This window comes from Mustela nivalis, assembly GCF_964662115.1.
Source record: "Mustela nivalis genome assembly, chromosome: 2".
In the NCBI taxonomy this organism is placed as follows: domain Eukaryota; kingdom Metazoa; phylum Chordata; class Mammalia; order Carnivora; family Mustelidae; genus Mustela; species Mustela nivalis.
Genome location: NC_139021.1, coordinates 73078255 through 73094592, shown reverse-complemented (window position 1 = coordinate 73094592; position 16338 = coordinate 73078255). Strand labels below are relative to the sequence as shown.

General features: G+C 39.6%; 1 protein-coding gene across 3 annotated transcripts in view; it reads left to right on the top strand.

Annotated features, from left to right (window-relative positions):
- Positions 1-16338, top strand: part of LOC309858835 (serine/threonine-protein kinase Sgk3) — a 144811-nt gene that overhangs the window by 51471 nt on the left and 77002 nt on the right. The window contains exon 1 of one of the 3 annotated variants that reach the window (XM_082719130.1): positions 7636-7798. The exons of 1 other annotated variant lie outside the window; for it this stretch is intronic. The gene's annotated coding sequence lies outside the window, so the exon portion shown is untranslated. Of the gene's footprint in view, positions 1-7635; positions 7799-7928; positions 8081-16338 lie in introns of those variants that run through there. One more of the 3 variants, XM_082719132.1, reaches the window with a different exon arrangement.

The following is a 16338-nucleotide window of genomic DNA, read 5'->3' as shown; positions in this document are numbered from 1 at the left end:
CACAAAACAGACAATCATATAAAAAAATGGGCAGAAGATATGGACACTTCTCCAATGAAGACATACAAATGGCTATCAGACACATGAAAAAATGTTCATCATCATTAGCCATCAGGGAGATTCAAAGTAAAACCACATTGAGATACCACCTTACACCGGTTAAAATGGCCAAAATTAGCAAGACCGGAAACAACATGTGTTGGAGAGGATGTGGAGAAAGGGGAACCCTCTTACACTGTTGGTGGGAATGCAAGTTGGTGCAGCCTCTTTGGAGAACAGTGTGGAGATTCCTCAAGAAATTAAAAATAGAGCTTCCCTATGATCCTGCAATTGCACTACTGGGTATTTACCCCAAAGATACAGATGTAGTGAAAAGAAGGGCCATCTGTACCCCAATGTTTATAGCAGCAATGGCCACGGTCACCAAACTGTGGAAAGAACCAAGATGCCCTTCAACGGACAAATGGATAAGGAAGATATGGTCCATATACACTATGGAGTATTATGCCTCCATCAGAAAGGATGAATACCCAACTTTTGTAGCAACATAGACGGGACTGGAAGAGATGATGCTGAGTGAAATAAGTCAAGCAGAGAGAGTCAATTATCATATGGTTTCACTTATTTGTGGAGCATAACAAATAGCATGGAGGACAACGGGAGATGGAGAGGAAAAGGGAGTTGAGGGAAATTGGAAGGGGAGGGACCATGAGGGACTATGGACTCTGAAAAACAATCTGAGGGTTTTGAAGGGGCGGGAGGTGGGAGGTTGGGGGAACCAGGTGATGGGTATTAGAGAGGGCATGTATTGCATGGAGCACTGGGTGTGGTGCAAAAACAATGAATACTGTTACACTGATAAGAAATTTTAAAAAATAGGTTTAGTATTCTTACAAAAGAGATCCCACAGAACTTCTTTTTCCCTTCTATCGGGTGAGGACACAAAGAGAAGATACTGGCCATAGATCATGAAAAGGGCCCTCACCCAACCCTGGTGGCCCCCGATCTCTGACTTCCAGTCTCTAGAACCTATGAAAATTAAATTTCAGTTGTTTATAAGCTACACAGTCTGGTATTTTGTTATAGCAACCCAAACTAATTAAGACAATATCCTTGCTGATTTTGTACCGTTATTATGAGAGTTTTTAAAACCTCTAAAAATAGCATATGCCTAGTTTTCCTTCAAGTTGTTTCATTTTTTTCTCATTTATTTTGAAACTCTGTTATTAGATACATAAATGATTAGGACTTTTTTTAAAAAATGATTTTATCTACTCATTTGATAGAGCAAGAGAGAGAGAGCACAAGCAGGGGAAGGAGCAGAGGAGAGGGAGAAGCAGCCTCCCTGCTGAGCAGGGAGCTCCATGTGGGGCTTGGTCCTAGGACCTGGGGAACATGACTTGAGCTGAAGGCAAATGCTTAACAAACTGAGCTACCCAGGCACCCCTATAAATGTTTAGGACTTTTATGTCATCAAGATGAATTGATCTCTTCATAGTTATGAAGTGATCTTTTTGTTCCCTGGTGATATTATTTGCTTTGAAGTCTACCTTATGTGATATTATTACAGTTGCTCCAGCTTTCTTTTGACACTGTTACTATGGTATATCTTTTTCCATACTTTTACTTTAAACCTATTTGTGTCTTCATATCTGAAGAATAGTATTTTGTATGTGAAATATAGTTGGGTCTTGTTTTATTTACCAGTAAGACAAATTTTAATTGTGTTGTTTTGACTATTGCTTTTTATGTTATTATTGATGTGAGTTAAGTTTATGTGTGTCCTCTTGTTACTTGTTTTCTATTTGTCTTATGTGTTCTTTTTGTCCTCTTTCTTCTTTTCCTACCTTATTTTAGGGTTTGAGTATACTATTCTAATTTATTATAGTCTATCTTCAAATGAATTATGCCATATAACTTATAGGAGGCTTATACATAATTATACAATATACCTTTCAATAATATACTTCCATGTCTCTCCAGCTAACCTTTATGCTATTGTTGTCATACATTTTACTTACATATAGGCTATAAAACCCACAATAAATGATTATGCTTATTGTTTTAAATAGTTACTATCTTTTACAAGATTCTAATTGTAAACAAACAAACAAACACATCTCTTGTTACTATTTCCACTATTCTTCATTTGTGGTACATATTCCCAGATATCTGGAGTCATTTTTTGTGTGTCTGATGGACTCCCTTTAACATTTCTTGTAGTGCAAGTTTTCTTGTTACCGTCTTTCAGTTTCTGCATCTGAAAAAAAATTTTTTGTATTATCTTGAATTTTGAAAGATATTTTTTGCTGAGTGTAGAATTCTAGGTTAACAGCTTTTTTGTTCAGGACTTCAAAGATCTTGCTCCACTGTCTTTTTCTTGCATGCTTCTGACAAGAAATCTGTCAATTTTACTCTCATTTCTCCATATATTATGTCTCCCCCCCCTTTTTTGCTTTATCACTGGTTTTTAGTAATTGTATTATGAAATATCTTGTTGTAGTTTCCTTTGTGTTTCTGATGTTTGGGTTCATCAAGTTTGTGAGATCTGTGGGTTTATAATTTTCATCAAATTTTGAAATATCAGTCATATTTCTTCAAATGTCTATTCTGATCTTTCCCCAGCTCAGTTTTATCATCTCCTTCATGGACTCCAGCTACAAGTATGTTAGGCTGCGTAAAGGTTTCCCATAGCCTATGGATTCTCTTTTTAATTCCTTTTTCTCTCTGTAATTCATCTTGGAAATTTTGTTTTGTTTGTATTCAAGTTCACTAATCCTTTCTTCTGCAGTGTCAATTCCCCCATTAATCCCATCCAATGTATTTTTCACCTTAGAGATTGTTTTCACCTCTAGATTGGATTTAGAAATTTTTCCTTTTTTTTTTTTTAAGATTTTATTTATTTATTTTACAGAGAGAGATCACAAGTAGGCAGAGAGGCAGGCAGAGAGAGAGAGAGGAGGAAGCAGGCTCCCGCTGAGCAGAGAGCCCGATGCGGGACTCGATCCCAGGACCCTGAGATCATGACCTGAGCCAAAGGCAGCGGCTTAACCCACTGAGCCACCCAGGCGCCCCTCCTTTTTTTTTTTCACTTTCAAATTTTTTATTTTTTATAAACATATATTTTTATCCCCAATTTCCTTCTTTTTTAAAAATGTTTCTTTTTTTTTACATTATTTAAAAAAAATTTTTTTTAATTTACTTGACAGATAGCGATCATAAGATCACACAGAGGTAATAGAGATCTCAAAGCAGAGAGGCAGTCAGAGAGAGAGGAGGAAGCAGGCTCTCTGTGAGAGCCTGATGCGGGACTCAATCCCAGGAACCTGAGATCATGACCTAAGCTGAAGGCAGAGGCTTTAACCCACTGAACCACCCAGGTGCTCTGGAATTAGAAATTTTTCTATACCTTCCTTATCTCTACTTAATTTTTAAAATATATTACCATTATAATAACTGCTTTTTTAAAAAAATATTTTTAAGATTTTATTTATTTATTTATAAGTAATACAGAGAGAGAGATTACAAGTAGGCAGAGAGGCAGGCAGAGAGAGAGGGAAGCAGGGTCCCCGCTGTGCAGAGAGCCCAATGTGGGGCTTGATCCCAGGACACTGGGATAACGACCTGAGCCGAAAGCAGAGGCTTAACCCACTGAGCCACACAGGTGCCCTTATAATAACTGTTTTAATGTTCTTGTCTGCTAATTCTAACTGCTATGTCAGTTGTTAGTTTCACTGATTGATTTTTCTCATTATGAGCCATATTTTTGTTTCTTTTCATGCCTTGCAATATCTGATTGAATGGCAGATGTTGTGAATTTTAGCTTATTGGGTGCTGAACACCTGAATTCTAATTTGAGATGCAGTTAAATAACTTTAAAATAGTTTGATCCTTTTGGATCTTACTTCTTATTTTTTTGGCAGCACCCAAGCAGCATTTAGTCTAGGGCTAATTACTCCCCGATACTACAGCAAGACCCTTCTAAGTACTCTATTTCATTGAATTGGGAGGTTTCTAGTTGGCTTGGTGTGAATAGCCATTATTCCTGGCCCTCTGTGAGTGCCTAATACTTTTCCTTTTACTGCTTTGAGATGGTTTGTTCTTTCCATGACCTTGAGGACAAGCGTACACTGATCAGCACTGTTGAATTCTCAAGGAAGAACGTCAGCAGATCTCTGGGATTCTCTGTATTGTTCTCTTTTCTCCCTATCTGAGTTATGAACTCTAGCTGTCTTGTTTTCCCTGGTCTCATAGTTCTTGAGCTTCCCTCTTCTACTGTCATGGCCTGTAAGTTCTCTGAGGTGATAAGCTGGGGCAAATCTTGTTCATTCCTCATCTCTGAGACATCAGTCTCCTTCATTTGCCTGATACCCATCTTGAAAACTGTTGTTTTATATATTTTGTCTGGCTTCTTTTTGTTGTCGTTGTTGGTTCAGGTAGGAGAGTAAATATGGTCCTTGTTACAACATCTTGGCCAGATTTAGAAGTTCCCTTAAATCTCTCATCTTAATAATTACTTCACATTTTTAGAAGAGGAAGAGAAACATTCCAAGAGTGTATAACCAGTAGCCTCTGGTACAACCAGTCTATAAAATGAAGTGTGACTATTGTTTAATCTGCCTATTTATTACTTTCTAAACATCCAGAATATTATAAAGGTTTGCTGTGAGTAGTGATTTATAGATTGTTTGGGCCACACTTCAGAGCTCTGGGGCCTCCTTTAAATTTGCCAGTGACATTTTCAAAACACAAGGGGCCATTGATAGATTGCAAATCAGTTTTCACTCTTACTTGGTAGTCATTCTGCAAACTTGGTCTTGCTCCTACTTTTGTCATCTGGCTAAGGTTGCAGTTAAGGAAAATTTACTCTTTAAAGATGTGAGTAGTATGTAGGGCGCCTTAACATAGGCAGTTTACCATGATTTGATGGTTTATTTCTTGGACATCAGAAACCTTTCTAGTCCAACTCTGAGAAGCAGTGTGATTCTTGTTTATCTTATTCTTCAGAATTTATTTGAAATTGAAGGGAAACTCTTACAATCTTATTTGCATGAGAAGAAAAGACCAGTATTTTAATTAAAGCAAAGGAGAGAGTGAGGGCTTAACGAAAGCTGAAAATAATAATAGACTAATGACTATCTTCTTAAGCACTTACTCTGGGTATGTCACTTGTTTTGGCAATGGGGTGACAAAAGAATGGGTCGGCTACTTTTTATTTTTATGTACCTCTGTGAATCTCATAGATTCAGACTTCAAAATAAGTCTTATTTATTAGCAATTTATTTTCCCTTTTCTTTACTTTCTTTCTTTCTTCTTCTTCTTCTTTTTTTTTTTTTTTAAGTAATCTCTATATCCAGTGTGGGACTTGAACTCTTGAACTCAAGACCCTGACCAAGATGAAGAGTCACCTGCTCTCCTGACAAGCCAGCCAGGCACTCCTGTTTCCCTTTTCTAAAAATCAGTCACATCTAACTGCCTATCAGAGCTTTGGTTAACATGAAGTAATAGATGTTATTGCAGTGTCACATAATTTCAGATAAAAACAGAATCCTGGGGCTCCTGGCTGGCTCAGTCACTGGAACATGTGACTCTTGATCTTGGGGTAAAGTCTGAGCCCCATGTTGGGTATACAAATTACTTAAAAAATAAAAATACAGGGGCATCTGGGTGGCTCAGTGGGTTGGGCCTCTGCCTTTGGCTCGGGTCATGATCTTGGGGTCCTGGGATCAAGCCCCATGTTGGGCTCTCTGCTCAGCAGGAAGCCTGCTTCTCCCTGCCTCTCTGCCTACTTGTGATCTCTCTGTCAAATAAGTAAATAAAATCTTTAAATATACATATATATTTAAAAAATAAATGAAAATAAAAATATAAATTTTCTTAATAAAAAAACCAGAATATTACAGTTATAGGTAATTTGAACAGCCTAATTATAGATGAATATATAATTTTTTTAGGCTTTTGAGATACTGAAAATAGCTTTTTTTTACTTTATTGCCTGGAGCCTGGGGTTATCCAGGAAGGAGCTTACAGTTTAGTTTTAGAGATAAATATAAATAACAGAAAAAAACCAAAATAAGGTAGGCCTACTAAGTGCCACATTGAGTGGTGCAGATCCTAGGTGTTATAGCATTTTACTGGATAGAGAGGTCCCTGAGCTGAGCTATCATAATCTGAACAGGTAGCTAGGACTAAGAAATATTTTGAGCTGGGAAGCAGTGGATATAAATGTTCAGTGGCAGGAATGTTGGCTGTATGTTGTGGATACTACACAGTGAAGAAGCAGTCTGCCAGAGAGTACTTGGAGATTAGGTAGAAAAAAATAGGTGAGGGTCAGATCCAAGAACCTGAGTTCTTTGGTTTTGTACTTTATTCAGAGATGGCAGTGAAAGTGAGAAGGTTCATTGAAGAGACTGTATAATGGAAAAAGCCAAGGACCTGATGACCAAATGTGAGGATTGAGAGGGAAGAGTCAGAGGTTTTGAGCTAGGACAAGAGTTATCATTATTTCAAATAGAAAAGTCTGACAGGAGAGCTTGAATGAAGTAATGTCAGAGATCCCTGAAGCTTTTTCTAAAAATCCCCAATTTCTCTGTGTGGCTCCTGACTGGACAGCACTTTCCTTATGGTCCCTTTGCCCTTAATTGCGGAATCTTGCAGGATGAAATTAAGTTTGGAAGGGTATTTAGAGGTCATGAGGTCACTTGGTCCAATATCTTTATTTTAAAAATAAGCAGATCTGGGGCTTTGGATATTGTGATCTCCCTTAGGGCCACACAGCTAGGCTGGCCTCTTGACACTGTTTTCTGAAGTTCTCCCAGCAAATGCTGCTTGTTAGCAAGGTGAGCCTTGTGTTTTCCCACCATAATTTAATTAGTGTTTGACTTGATTCCTCAAATAGTTTTTCACGTTCAAAAATCAAATAAATTAATAGTTAAAATAATTCCTTCTGAGTGGTCTGATTTTTTCCTTTATCCATACATGTAGTCACAAACCTTGCAGTACACCGTGGGCATTAATGCCAAACTCAACCTGCGTTGAGTATGCTCTCTTGAAAAGTGCCTGAGCTATTTGAGGGGAGAAGGAATGAGTGAGTCTGAAGTGATTCCTACTGAAGTCCTTTCCAGAATTTTCCCCAAAATGAAAAACGAGGATGTGTGCTGGAGATCAGTAAAGAATTCGATTGCTTTTTTCCTCCCTCTCAACCCTTGTTCCTGTGATTTCTCATGCATGGAGCCCGGAATTCATGAGTCCTACCCTGCCTAAGGAGAACAAGATTAGCTAATGCGCTTATTAAGTATAAACTCCGTTGCTTCAAGATGTCTCACCCAGTCCTACACGTCAGCTGGAACCCGGGGAGAGGGCCTTCACTTTCCCCTCCCAAGTCTCCTTCCGCATCTTGCCACAAGGCTGACTGTCTCCCTTTGACGGTTCCCTCTCCCTGCGCCCAGCACTCCCTCCCTCGGGGTCACACACCCCCAAGCCCTCCCGGCTTTGTTTATTTACGGCCTCCCGGCAGCATCCACACGGTGCCTACACTCGGATCCACCGCTTTCTAGCGAGCGAGGGGCGGAGCTGAGTGTGCATAAGCCCCGCCCCTGAGCAGGCTAGTGGTTGGGACGGTTCCGTTGATTGGTGTGGGCGGGGCATGGTGCGAGGGGCGGAGTCAGGAGGCCGGGCCAAGGCGGGGAGGGTGGTGGGCCCCGCTGGGGGTGGGAGGCGCGGCGCGGAGGACGGTAGAGTGTGGCGCAGCTCTGGTGGGGCTTCCCGCTCGCTATGCGTCGGGCGAGGGTCCGCGAAGGTAAGTACGGGAAGGGGTATGGGCGCCGCGAGAACCAAGTGAAGGAACCCCGCGGGCGCGTTCGAGCCAGGTGTGGTTTGGTTGGACCGGCCCCTGGGCCACTTCCGTGCGTAGTAGGAGCGCGTGGTGCGGCTGGGCGGCCCCCTGGCGTGAACCCCCAGAGGCAGGGAGACACCGGGTCCGGCTCTAGTTTTTGCAGCGCTTGTTCACGGCATTACCGCCAGGACAGAACACATTTGGGTTGCTCCACACACTTCTTCCCTAAATCTCGAGAGACCTCAGGTACTGAGATTTTATATTCTTTAAGAGTCTAGTTCGTGGTTCAGGACTGGAGGAGAAGCTCGATAACGAATTTGCAGTGCAGCTTTATTTTGACTTCGTGTTTTTCAGTTTGCAAGGAGAGTGCGGCTGATAATGGGACTGTTACTTAAACAGGGACGCCAGGATATATATAGGCAGTGTATGGTGAAAGTTAAGATCTCAGGCTTTGAAGCTAGAGTGCCTGGGTTCGAATCTCTTTGTTAATTGTGAAAACTTGAGCAATCTGTTTAATTTCTCTATGACTTTGTTTCTGCACATGTAAAATGAGAATAGTGATAGTTCATCCTTAAAGTATTGTTATGAGGATTAATCAGTCAGTACTTAATTCTGCCTGACGCATAGTCCACAATAACGTTGGTTATTTTCTTTATTATGCCTTTAGATGGGCATTAATCTATAAAGTTGTCAACACCGGAAAATCTTTCCTCAGAGTCATAGCTAGAAATGTTTGAGAATTCCTTTGGAATTTCAGAGAATGAATCCCACCAGATAAGGTCTCATTACTTTTCTCATCTACTAGAGATGTGATCATCCACCTGATTTCAAATCTAATCCTCCCTAAAATGATGCAGAAGCCGGAGTGTCTTAAAGACTGTTATAAAAGAGGGATGAAAAAAAGGCAGCACTTTCAGAGAGGGTATCCTCATTTTAAACACCAAGCTCTGGTAGATGTGTTTAAAAGAAGGTCATTATCACTTTTATACAAAACTTACAAGTTGTATTACTTGGGATGGGTGCAGTTTGTACTATTACTGCAAAAGGAGGTAAACCAGAGTACACAAATAACCTAAACATCATAGGAATGGTAATTAGCCACATCGAATCTTGGAATTGAAGGGAATCTGAAAAATCACAACAGCTGCCCTTTACAGATAAGGATGAGGCCCCAAGATCTAGAATCAATAAAATGCATAATTTAGCCTACAGTTCAGTTCTGCTGAACAACAAATCATAAAATCAAAGAATGATATCAATTCTGGTTTTGATAATTGTACTGTTTTTATTTTTGACAGTTTTATGGTGCTGTGAATGGTTTTTCTCTCTTCAGCATCCTCCTTGGTACCTTAATTGCATGATTCATAATCATTCTTCACCTTTGATTTAAATCACAAGTTTCAAAAGTTGCTACATCAATGATTGCTTTGAGAACAAGATGATTGTCTTCTTAAGCTTTGTACAAACATGTTCTAACAGTGCTTTGGTTTTGTTGTTTTAAAATGTAGTCCTTTTCTCCCAGGTAGGGAACATAAACAGCCAGTGTAAACAAATTGACCTACTAGGCAGTTCGTTATCACTGTGTTATTGGTGAAGTTTTCTTGATCTGGTAGGACAGTCAGGAAGTGGAACACTACATATTAGCCCAAGGAAATAGGACTGGGTCACCAAAGAGATACACTGCAATTGCTGCTAACTTCAAAAGCATCAAGAGTGAAACTAAATGAAGATATATCTATGTTAGTTGCTGACTCTTTCTTGGCGCCTTGCGTGGTTCACTCCCTCACCTCTAGGTATTTGTTTAGATGTCACTCTCAGTCAGACCCTCCGAATTAAAATTCCATACAACCCCACTCTTCCTATAATATATATTTATCTCTCTATTTACTTGTTCATTATCTCTTGTCTGCCATTGGAGGGTAAGTTCCATGTGGGCTGTGGTGCTTGCCAGTTGTGTTCACTGCTGTATCCTAAGTGCCTGGAAACAATGCCTGGCACCGGAAGGTGTCAGATCTGTGCATCTGATGCAGACATTTCCAGCTTGGGCTAGTATTTACTTAAACTAGTTTGCTGTCATTTTGCCTTGCCCTCTCTTCCCTCCCCCCATTCCTAGTTATTTATTCTGATTACCGAGGAATAAAACCTTGAAGCAATCTTAATGCCTCCTTCTACCTTGCACTCCACATGCAAATACCTATTACTTATTTCTTAGGTCAGTTTTTTGCAAACCTGCCATTCCTATTGTTGCCAAACCCCAGTTTCTTTAAGCTCTCCTCCATTTCATTTCATTCTCTACACCTACAACCTTTCAAATTACCTTTTCAAATGCCTTTACATCCTCATCTGCACAATGAAATCCAGAGTGAGAAGCCTGGCATTCAGAGTTCTCTACATGATTTAAACACACTTTTCCAACCTCTGGCTCCTATATGTAAGAAAAGTGATTTCCAGTTTATACTTGTAAAATAAGGCTTTAATGATAATGCCATGTAAAAGCTAAAGGTGAATGTTGTGACAGTTTCTCTTTCTGTTTTTACCAAGTGGAGTGGATCTTTTCCTGTTAAGTGGGCAGGAATTCAGACAAATTGAACGAATGGCTATTCTTTGTACTGAGGACTTTTGCTGCTCTTTCTGTTTTGAGTGCCCAGCCTTCAGATCCTCCCTCACATGTTATAATCACCCCAGATACCTAGAAAAGTTCAGTGGGAAGTGTTTTGTTTTTTTGTCTTTCCTTCCTCTGAATTCTAGAAACTTTTCATACTTTTCTTAGAGAATTTATCATAGTCTGTTTTGCATTGTAATTCTTTGGGCACTTATCTTTTCTTTTTGGTACATATTAGCTCCTGGAGGACAAATACCACACACATAAAAGTTCCAGTTACTTTTTAAAGTACACCCACTTCTTTGTTTTTTAAGTAAAAGTGAACTTAAAGTTCTATTTATAGGTCTTTAAATCATTAAATATTGAGCTTCAACAGTCATTTCTACAATATGAACAATTAAGGAAGAAGGCAGGGGTAAATTCAGTACTACATAAAAAGATCTAAATGAAGATACTGAGCAGGAAAGAGGAGTAGGGAGAGCAACGTACCCAACACCCACGTAATTGGACACACAGACCTTTAAAAAGATACACAAAACCAGTAGGGCAAGACGGACTTTATGGAGCAACATCTGCAGCTTTGGTTTTTCTTGTGGGGGAATTATTCCTAGCTTTATTTTGTTTTTGCATCTCTACACACAAATAATGTCACTCTGCTTTGTTTTCTGAACTGAGTAAGACTGAACTTTCTCTTCCTCTTTCTGGTCTGCAGAAAGTAGTTTACTTGCTTTCCCTTATTTTTAAACTAATAAAATGTTCATACTTCTTTCTTATTTTCCTGTACATATGGAGAAATTATATGCCAGAAGCTTTTAGTTCTTCAGAGAAAAGAGACGGATAGAAGATACTTGAGTTTATCTATTGTGTGAAGCTTCCAGTTTTATTATTTGATATCAGCATCTGGTTCAGTATATTTTGTTTCATTTCATTACCAACGTGTCCTTGCACATACTCCAGTTGAGTGAATGCTTTTATTTTGCATGTGATTTTTTCTGATAAATTAAAACTTGTCTCTAGGACGTCTATAGACATTTCTGAAATTTAATTTTCTCTCTTGTTGCCTCCCAAACCTTGTCTGGGGTTTTCCCATTCTAGAACATGCACTAGCCTAACTTATTCTCTTTGTTCTTGATTATGAGTGTTTACAGGTGTCGACTAAATTTATTTTACCATCCCTAGGATGAAGCTGCAATTTCTATTGGCAGGAAATAGTTGGTAGGGAAAATATATATAAAAGTCCTAATTTCTTTAATTTTAAAATTTTAAGGTAAAAATCTGCATATTATTTTTACTAATAAGTAGCTAATATAAATCAGGACTTAAATCTAACATACTATAATTTAAATTTAGATTCAGATCATACTGCTATTTAAATTTCTTGTTTTGTGCTAACCAGTAAAGTTTTACTCTCAGAACAAGAATCTTAGGGCGTCTGGGTGGCTCAGTGGGTTAAGCCTCTGCCTTCGGCTCAGGTCATGATCTCAGGGTCCTGGGATTGAGGCCCGCATCGGGCTCTCTGCTCAGCAGGGAGTCCGCTTCTCCCTCTCTCTGCCTGCCTCTCTGCCTACTTGTGATCTCTCTCTCTCTATTTCAAATAAATAAATAAAATCTTTAAAAAAAAAAAAAAGAAGAAGAAGAATCTTAAAAAAAAAAAACTTGAAAGCAAATATTTGCTTTGGAGTAAAGTTTCCTTTATCACACTGTATAGGCATCTGTGTTTACCCTGAGTTCTCCTTGTTTTCAAAAGCCTTACTTAAGGGTGCACATCAGATGGATCATTCATACAAATAATAAAAGATGGGGCCCAGACTAATTACACATCTCTAGCACATGGTAAACACTGTGTAAGTATCTGTTAAATAAATCTGTATTTTTCAGGATTTTGTTCGAGTACTGTAGCATACTAGTATGTTTAATAATGGAATTAATCTAGTAAAGAGGAAAATGGGAATTTTTGGCAAATTGGAATTTTTACATGCCTCTCTCCACCTGTTTGTTGAAAGAATAAATGAAATGTGTACCACCCCAGTACATGGCAGTATAAAAGTCACAATTTCTACAGTCTAGTCAGGGAGGTTCTCAACCTACAAGATGTAATCTTAGATGATTATAAATGCTAAAATGGAAAAAACCAGGGTGATGACAAATTATTTTGGGGAAGGGGCACTGTAGTTAGGTGGTCTTGAAGGCCTGTTGCAGGAGGTGGCATTTGAACAAAGCCTCAGTGTGACGAGCTGGAGAGAGAGAATGCTAGTCAGAGGGTACACAGGTACAAGAGATGAGATGGGAGAGTGCTCAGTGTGTGTGAGAAGTAGGAAGGAGGCTGTTCCCACGGGAGTCTAGTGAGTAGGGTTGTGGGAGGCACTGGTGGGATGCAGCTGGAGAGATAAGAAGAGATTAGGCCATGTGAGTGTTTGTAGGGTATTAGCAATAATTCAGAGTTGGATTTTATTCTAAGGGCAGTGGGAAGAATAGAAAGGATTTAAGTGATAGGGTGAAATTATCAGATTTGTAGTGATGAAGAAAATGACCCTGGTTACTATGGGAATAATGGATTGCAAGGGGTAAGAGAGGAAAGAAAGAGAGAAGATTGGAGCTTCTCTAAAGAGACTGTGAAGTGTGATGGTGATTGTTATCTTTGTGGGGGGTTCTTTGGCATTTAGTTGTTTTGATTTTGGTTCCTCCTCACTTTTCCAAGTCTTCCCAGCCAGAGAGCCAGAGCAAGACTTCTTAGGACCTGCAGTATTTTACTACTGCTAATTGTGTGAAACTCCACGTTCCTTTTTCTCATGTCTCATATAATCATCCATCCACCCATCACTCTGCCAGTGATCACAGTCCTCCAAGAATCATCTTTGAAAGTGTTCTTTGTTCCTGTCCTCCTGAAACATATATTGGGAGTGTGCTTTCCAGTGGAAAAGCTTGGGAAGCCAGGAATAGGGCTGGTGTTCTGGTATTGGGAAACCCAAGACAGTGACCTTAGGAGGCTGAGAAGGATAGAGCAGAGCATTGCAGCTTCAGTGAACATCTCTACTCTGTCAGTTCTGGAACCTGTGGAAGGTCATGTTATCATTTGGACTCGGTTTAGGACCGTCTTCCTTATCCTGGCAGCTTTGGGTCTAGTATTGGAAAACAGAGGACTGTGCTCCTCCTACTGCCTCACTCAGTCCTTTCCTTAAATATCTGTATTAAATGGAGCCAGTTTCAGAAAACCAACAGACTCATGTAACTTTTGTCCAAGTTTTTGGATATGCCTTTCAAATTGCTGGGTGCAGACTATTCTTCTATATTGTGTCCCAAATTGACTATTTTACACATATTTTATTTCTAATTTATGTATCACTTTTCTTTATCAAGAATGAGGATAGAGGGTGCCTGGGTGGCTCAGTGGGTTAAAGCCTCTGCCTTTGACTTGGGTCATGATCTCAGGGTCCTGGGATCCAGCCGGACATCGGGCTCATTGCTCAGCAGGGAGCCTGCTTCCTCCTCTCTCTCTCTGCCTGCCTCTCTGCCTACTTGTGATCTCTGTCAGGTGAATAAATAAAATCTTTAGGAAAAAAAAAAAGAATCAGGATAAATAAAAGGTACCTCAAATAAGAGATGTGATAAACCTTGGAAAAACTAGGACTGCTTTGTGATTACACAGTGAGGGGAAAAATCAAAGAGGGGGTGGGGTGGGGATTAGAGGAAGGATATATTAGTAAGGAAGGAAAACAGGAAAAGTTTTAACTGATTCATCCTGTGATATGTGTAGGGAGAAGGTTACTATGTATCTTCAATATTGAGATCCTGTTAGATTTTTAATCTGTTCTGCAGTGAATTTAATTTACAGATGTGACAAAGATGTGCTTTGTTTCTGCTGGATATGTTTGGAGCTAATATTCTAAAAGGCGGAAGTAAAACAGATACAGATATATACTATTACAGTAAGCTTTCATTAAAGTAACTAGTTAGTTTGGAGTAAGAATTCCCAAGGGGCTTTTAATGTAGTTTTAAAATGAACCCAATCTCTTTTAGCCTGTTCTCAGGAATAATTCGTGCTCCCTTCCCCATGCCCGTTCCTTTTCACATTCTCTGGGTCAGTCCCCATTTTCCAAACCAACCCTATGCCATGCCTCAGGTCTGAACAGGGATTTTCTTTTGTCTCTTTGTCAGTTCTCTCCTTTAGGACCCTTGTTTCCAAACATCCAGCACCTGGTCCTGTCACCCTGCTGAAGAAAATTTGTAGTTCTTCCAGGTTTGCATCCTGCCTTTTGGAACAGAATTGTTCTTAATTTCCTTTTATGCCTTGGTATAAATCACTGAACCCCTCTCTGCCGTATTAGTTGAGAGTGGATACTGATAATTATGAGTGTATCTGTCTTGTAATTTTGGGTAGGGTCCACTAGTCAGTGCCAAACAGTATCCATGATGTGTGAAAGAAACGGAGTTAAGAACTTCTGCTTAAATTTTAGAGGTAAAAAGCTGGAGAATCTTTGGATTTTCTTATAAAACATTTTTTTGTGTCTGAAACAGAGATGGACAAGATCCAGGACAGTAATTTTATATAATGGACAGAAAGAGAGGCACAATGGTGAAGGGGGGGAAAATGCTCTAAAAAAGGCTTTAACTGATATTAACTATACTGGAATTGAAATAAAAAACTTAATTTAACAAAAGCCTTAATCAATGCTTATCTATTTTAAGCAGTATTTTTAAAAACAGAATTTTAACATAACTTGATTTTGGACAGTTTTCTGTCATGGTGTTTCATCCCTATTTCCACTTTTTATTTCAGAATATTAAAAAAACCTATTAATGATTTTTTTAAACTTTCTTCCTCCCACCCCTTAAAAAACCATATCCTGTGATAGCATCCTTTCTTAAGTCGTTTTTTTTTTTAAGGATTTTGTTTATTTATTTATTTGACAGAGATCACAAGTAGGCAGAGAGAGAGAGAGGAGGAAACAGGCTCCCCGCTGAGTAGAGAGCCCGATGTGGGGCTCTGTCCCAGGACCCTGAGATCATGACCTGAGCTGAAGGCAGAGTCTTAACCCATTGAGCCACCCAGGTGCCCCCTCTTGTATCCTTCTTATTTCACAATTTAGCCCTTGATTGTCCTTGTGATGGGACCAATACTTAGGGCCTATTCTGTATCCCACACTCTTGGTTAGATATTAACGTATGATGTTTTATGAAGCTAGGCCACTCCTCGTACAGTGCTACACAAACCTGACCCCTCCAGGTGACAGAATCAGAATGCTGCTTTTCTGGCACATGGCTTTCTTTTCTATAACCTGAGAGCTAATGGACACTTGGCGTTCTCCCATCTTCACCCCGTATCTCCAAAGGTGATTTGGAAGAAAAGGATGCATGCAGTAGTACTGTAAGGAATTGAAAGACAGTGTGTGCACCCCAGTCTCTCAGGTCAGAGCTGTGATCACCATATAGGGCTACTCCCTGAATCTGTGTGAAATGTGGACCTTGTAGCCTAGGTTTGTTCATCTCTAAAATCCAGGTAAAGATACTGATGTGTCTTTATGAGGAACAAGTGATGTGTTAGTGCTAAGGCATGCTTCAAATAGTGCCTAGCATTAGTACTTAATAGATACTCGTTTCTTAGCCTCAGCAGTATTGACATCTTAGGCTAGATGACTTTCTGTTGTAGGGGTTGTCCTGTGATTGTACGATGTTTAGCATTGTCCTTGACATGTAGCCACTTAGCAACCCCCCAAGTTATGACAACCAAAAATACCACGGCATTGTGCACTGTCCCCCTGAGGAACCACTATCACTATACATAAATATAATATTTACTGTTAGTCTTACCTTTGCAAATCACTGTCTCTCCTAAAGTCTGGCTGGTCCCTGAAAGTTCTGTTCTCATCTAATCCACTTCTTTTTGTCATGTTGGACTTGTCTG